General features: G+C 37.6%; 1 pseudogene; it reads left to right on the forward strand.

The window, feature by feature from the left end:
- Window positions 1-5372, forward strand: part of LOC110583558 — an 88109-nt pseudogene extending 82737 nt beyond the window's left edge.
- The last annotated feature ends 628 nt before the right edge of the window (window positions 5373-6000 follow it).

Genomic DNA, 6000 nt, shown 5'->3' on the forward strand with positions numbered 1-6000 from the left:
TGTGTGAGCAAGATTCTGTTGAAAACCAGTTTGTTTTTCTTTCCCCTAAATCATGAACAGAGGCCTCACTCATATTTCTGGTCAGGCATCAAATAAATGTGAAATATTGTCATAAAGCAAGAAATCCTTTACTACTACAGAAGAAAAAGCCACAAACATCACCTGCTGACAGGGAGTGCACACACCCATACATTCACACACACCTAGATAGGCACACACATGTAAGAAAACACATATAATACTAAGAATGATGGAACAAAAAGTCATAGAAGAAATACTGTTTACTTTTATTACCTTGTTCAATTGAGTGCAACAAACTTTGAATGAGACCTTATTCAGTGCCATAATCTGAGCTAGGTTTCAGGAGTAGAAAGAGGAATAAAGCATGAACTCTAGCTTTGTAGACCTTAAAGTCCAATGCACACTTAGAAAACTAGAAACATGGTTCACTGCTCAGGAATTGTGCGCAAACCATAGGTTATTGTTATAATTCATTGTGACCTAGTGAAAGTCAACAGAACACTTTGTTAATAAGGACAAAAGAGTTTTTCCTTTTATCCTATCACACTTAGAACAATGTGCAAAGAATATACAGTGGGTACTATCTTAGCTATTTCCTACCAAGGAACTGGTGATTAGCATTAGTCAGTGATGTGATAGCCCTAGTCTGTGTGTATGTGTATGTCTGTGTGTGTGTGTGTAAGAATGTGTACATCCAAGCTTCTTTCCTTTCTTTTCTTTCATTTCTTTCTTTCTCTCTCTCTTTCTTTCTTTCTTTCTTTCGGAAGTTAGAGAGCACAAGCAAGGTGGGAGAGACAGAGGGAGAAGCAGACTCCCCACTGAGCAGGGAACCTGATGAGGGACTCGATCCCAGGGCCCTGAGATCATGACCTGAGCCAAAGGCAGATGCTTAACTGACTGAGCCACCCAGGCACCCCCAAGCTTCTTTTCTTGATGGCCAATTGTATTAGTTTCTTATTGCAGCTATAACAAATTACCAAAAATTCAATGGATTCAAACACCATAAATTTATTATTTTATGGGTCTAAAGGCCAGAAGGACTAAAACCAAGGTGTCAGCAGGACTGTTTCTCATAGAGGCTCTAGGGGAGAATTTGCTTTCTTGACTTTTCTAGCTTCTAAGGGCATCCTGCAGGCCATAGCTCATGACTACTTCCTCATCTTCAAAGGCAATTGTAGCATCTTCAATTTTTTTTTCTTTTTTGGACTCTTCTTCCATCACCACGTCACTTTCTCTGACTCTGACCCCTCTTTCTATCCCTTATGAGGACACTTGTGACTGATTATGTCAGGCCCACATGGATAATCCAAAATAATCTCTCTTGCAGTAATTGGCGACCTGTCTTCATGATTACTTCAGTCTTTATTAGGAGAATGAAACGTCTCTGTTTGGAGGTGGATCTGAGCATCTGCATATTTCATAGCACTAGGTTTGGAATTATTGACTCTTTCCTCCTTGCTTTCTAACTCGTACCACTTGCAGCATTCAAAAGGAGAGTTAGCAGTTACCGAGCACTCAATATTTCCCACACACTCTTCAGCATACTTCAACAATATCTACCCATGTAATCCGTAGAACCTCCTGTGAGGAAAGTATGTAGTTGTTTTCCTTTTATAGATGAGCAAATCCAGATAATTTGGCTCCAATGATCTTGCTCTGGACTACTATAATCTATAGCCTCATTATGTTAAAGTGTTACCACTTAATCAGTTTATGCCTAATTTAAAGTCACTTTGTTTTAATAACAGGAAAGCATATCCATGGACTAAGCTTGTATTTGGAGCAATAGCCCCCAATTTAAATACTGGTCAAAAATTATAGAACTTGGGCAGAAGACATGAACAGACATTTTTCTGAAGAAGACATATAGATGGCTAACAGACACATGAAAATATGTCCAACATCACTATCATCAGGGAAATAAAAATCAAAACCATGATGAGATACCACCTCACACTGGTCAGAATGGCTAAAATTAACAACACAGGAAACCACAGATGTTGGGGAGGATGCAGGGAAAGGGGAACCCTCTTACACTGTTGGTGGGAATACAAACTGGTGCAGCCACTCTGGAAAACAGTATCAAGTTTCCTCAAAAAGTTGAAAATAGAGCTACCCTAGGACCCAGCAATTGCATTACCCAAAGGACACAAAAATACTGATTTGAAGGGCACATGAACCTCAATGTTTATAGTAGCACTATCAACAATAGCCAAATTACAGAAAAAGCCCAAATATCCATCAACTGATGAATGGATAAAGAAGATGTGGTATATATATATACAATGGAATATTACTCAGCCATCAGAAAGAAAGAAATCTTGCCATTTGCAATGGCATGGATGGACCTAGAGTGTATTATGCTAAGCAAAATAAATCTGTTAGAGAAAGACAAATACCATATGAATTCACCCATATGTGAAATTTAAGAAACAAAACAGATGAACATAGGGGAAGGAAAAACAAAAGGGAGAGAGAGGGAAGCAAACCATAAGAGACTCTTAATGACAGAGAACAAACTGAAGGTTGATGGAGGGAGGTGAGCAGGGAATGGGCTAAATGGGTGATGGGTATTAAGGAGGGCACTTGTTGAGATGAGCACTACATGTTATATGAAAGTGATCAATCACTAAATTCTACACCTAAAACCAATTTTACTATATATGTTAACTAACTAGAATTTACATAAAAAATTGCATTCAAAAAATGATAAAACTTGGAACTGGTTGCTAAAATTGCACTTTTAAGTAGAATTTTCCCTTTTTTCTTAACATTTTCTTTAAATTCTACTTATATTTCACAGAAGTAGAGTGAAAATGTTTAACTTTTGGTACTTCTAATGAAGAACAAGAAAACAAGCATATATATTAAACTTCAAATGAACGTACTTTTTCTTAGTCATGAATATAATGTATGCTGTCAATATTGCAAACCACTGTGCTATGATTAGATTCTCTTTTGGGCACTTTCTTTTATAGTGGACAGAGTAGCATCTCTTTTGTCCATACTTCATAAGAAATGACCTTAACCACAGTCTTGCTTGGCAATTTCTTCATGTAGGAAATTCATTGACAGAAATGCTGTTAAGGTATTACATTGACAAAGTGTAAAACTAAGAGGGAATTTAAGTAAGAGATTGGGAGACTATCAAACATTTGCAATGAGCACAAAAAGAAAACTTGGCAAAACTGTACACTGCTTTAGACATTCAGTATTTGTGGGGTTTGAGGGATTTATTGATGGTAAAAAAGCCTTCTTCATATTAAATATATTGAATTTATTTGAGTACAAATAAATTTCAATAACTATTATATATATACATATAAAATAAGAATAAATACAAGGGACCACATGAGAAGAGGAGCCACCTGCTAACCCAAGACACAGGTGGAAAAGAAGATGGAAACTTGTTCAGTTATTTTTTATAGACATAAGGAAATGAGTGACAAGAACTAAAGGTTCATGCCAAGTGGACTGATAGGAACCAAAGAATTGTCTTGGTATGAAATTTTCTTTGCAGTTCTTATTCATAAGTGGACTTGGTGACATCAAGGATGGTGATTATGAAAAATAAAAATAAGTAAGATCTTATTTTTTTCTGTTTGTGAAATTCGAGGTAAATTATTTAAAAAGTTTTAATTTTTAAAAACTTCAATTTTAACATAAAAAGTAAAATGTTAAAATAAAATGCTGGAATACTAATCTATTACATATATATTTAAAATTAGGAGCATCAACTGGAAGATAATTATACATCATTGTGCAAACATTTATTTGTGAATCAAAAGTATAGAAGCCAAGCAAGGATCATTAAAATAGATACAAAAGAAGTAGATGAATCCACTATCATAGCTGGAGACTTCAACATGCCTATATCATAAATGGACATATCCAGCAGGCAGAAAATCAGTAAGGACATAGTTGAGCTCAACAATAGTACCAATCAACTGGATATAATGGACATCTATAGACAACTTCATCCAACAACAGCAGAATACTCATTCTTCTCAAGCTCACAAAGAACATTCACAAAGATAGAGCACATTTTGGTCCATAAAACACATCTTAGCAAGTCCAAATGAATAAAAATCATACAACGTTTGCTTCCAGACCACAGTGGAATAAAACATTAAATCAATAACAGAAAGATAACTGGAAAACCCCCAGATTCCTAAAGATTAAAGAACACCTTATTAAATAACACATGGGTCAGAGAATAATTTCAAGATAAGTTTAAAAATATTTTGAACTAGGGGCGCCTGGGTGGCTCAGTCGTTAAGCGTCTGCCTTCGGCTCAGGTCATGATCCCAGGGTCCTGGGATCGAGCCCCGCATCGGGCTCCCAGCTCCGCGGGAAGCCTGTTTCTCCCTCTCCCTCTCCCCCTGCTTGTGATCCTGCTCTCACTGTGTCTCTCTCTGTCAAATAATAAATAAAATCTTTAAAAAATAAAAAATAAAAATATTTTGAACTAAATGAAAACAACACAACTTAGCGAAATTTGTGAGATTCAGGAGACTGGAGGGTCCTCGGCTGAGGTCAAAAGTGGATCAAGTTGGTGGGACTCATGCCAGGGGTGCACATCTCAGGCCAATCCAGGTGGGTGCTTGTCCTCGCTCTCCTTTCCCTGTCCCCTTAGAGAAGACAGAGCTGATCCAGAAGGCAAAAGTGGCTGAGCAGGCAGAGCACCTGGATGATATGGCCACCTGCATGAAGGCTGTGATGGAGCGGGCCACTGAGCTGTCCAATGAGGAGCAAAACCTGCTGTAGGGAGCCTACAAGAACGTGATAGGGGACTGCAGGTCCATCTGGAGGGTCATCTGGAGCATCGAGCAGAAAAGCTCTGACAAGAAAGACTATCGAGAAAGTGGAGTCTGAACTGAAGTCCATCTGCACCACGGTGCTGTAATTATTGGACAAGTATTTAATAGCCAATACAATTAATCTGGAGAGTAAGGTCTTCTATCTGAAAATGAAGCGAGATTACTTCTGGTACCTTACTGAAGTTTCATGTGGTGATGATAGAAAACAAACTATAGATAATTCCCAAGATGCTTACCAAAAGGCTTTTGATATAAGCAAGAGAGTTACAACCCACACACTCCACCCTCCTGGACTGGCTCTTAACTTTTCTGTATTTTACTATGAGATCCTTAATTACCCAGATCTTGCCTGCACACTGGCTAAAACAGCTTTTGATGAGGCCATTGCACACATCACAATGTGATCTACTGAATGAAGACTCATACAAAGAGAACACCCTCATCATGCAGATGCTCAGAGACAACCTAATATTATGGACCTCAGACAGTGCAGGAGAAGAATGTGATGCTGAGGAAGGGGCAGAAAACTAAATTCATACAGGGTATCAACCTTCTTCTCTTCAAGAAACCTTTTTACTCATCTCCAGTCCTTATTCGATTTGGATTTCCTATAGCAAAGAAACCCATTCACATGGATGGAATCAACTGTTTATAGTCTTTTCATACTGCAGCATTGGGAAAACTCCATTCCTTGATTTGTGCTTTTCTTGGCCTTCCTGGTGTACAGTTACTGCTGTAGAAAAGTATTCATACCTTTATTTCATGTAAACATAAGTAACTTCCAAACACTTATGTAGAAGACCAAAAGGTATCTAGTATTTAAGTAACCTGAACTAGTTTGGCAAGTGACTGTGTTTTGTATTACAGTGAAGATATGAAAATGTAGCTCATTACGGTTTAAAAAGTGTTCTACATCATTCTTAATTTCTACATTTCCTCCTTTACTCTTCTTTGGGGGTTTCCTTTCAGTAAGAAACTTTTCCATGCTCTTACTGTATTCCTTTTTGGTAGGAATCCAGAAGTATTAGATTGAATGGAAAAGTATTTGGCATTTCTGTGCTGGGGTCACAAATTGAAATGCCTCTCATATCATATATGATGGAGGTCGTGTGTATCTGTGACAACAGGAAGTTTCCTTATTCATTCTTCATTTGCTGCT

Source organism: Neomonachus schauinslandi, chromosome 8 (assembly GCF_002201575.2).
Source record: "Neomonachus schauinslandi chromosome 8, ASM220157v2, whole genome shotgun sequence".
Taxonomy (NCBI): Eukaryota; Metazoa; Chordata; class Mammalia; order Carnivora; family Phocidae; genus Neomonachus; species Neomonachus schauinslandi.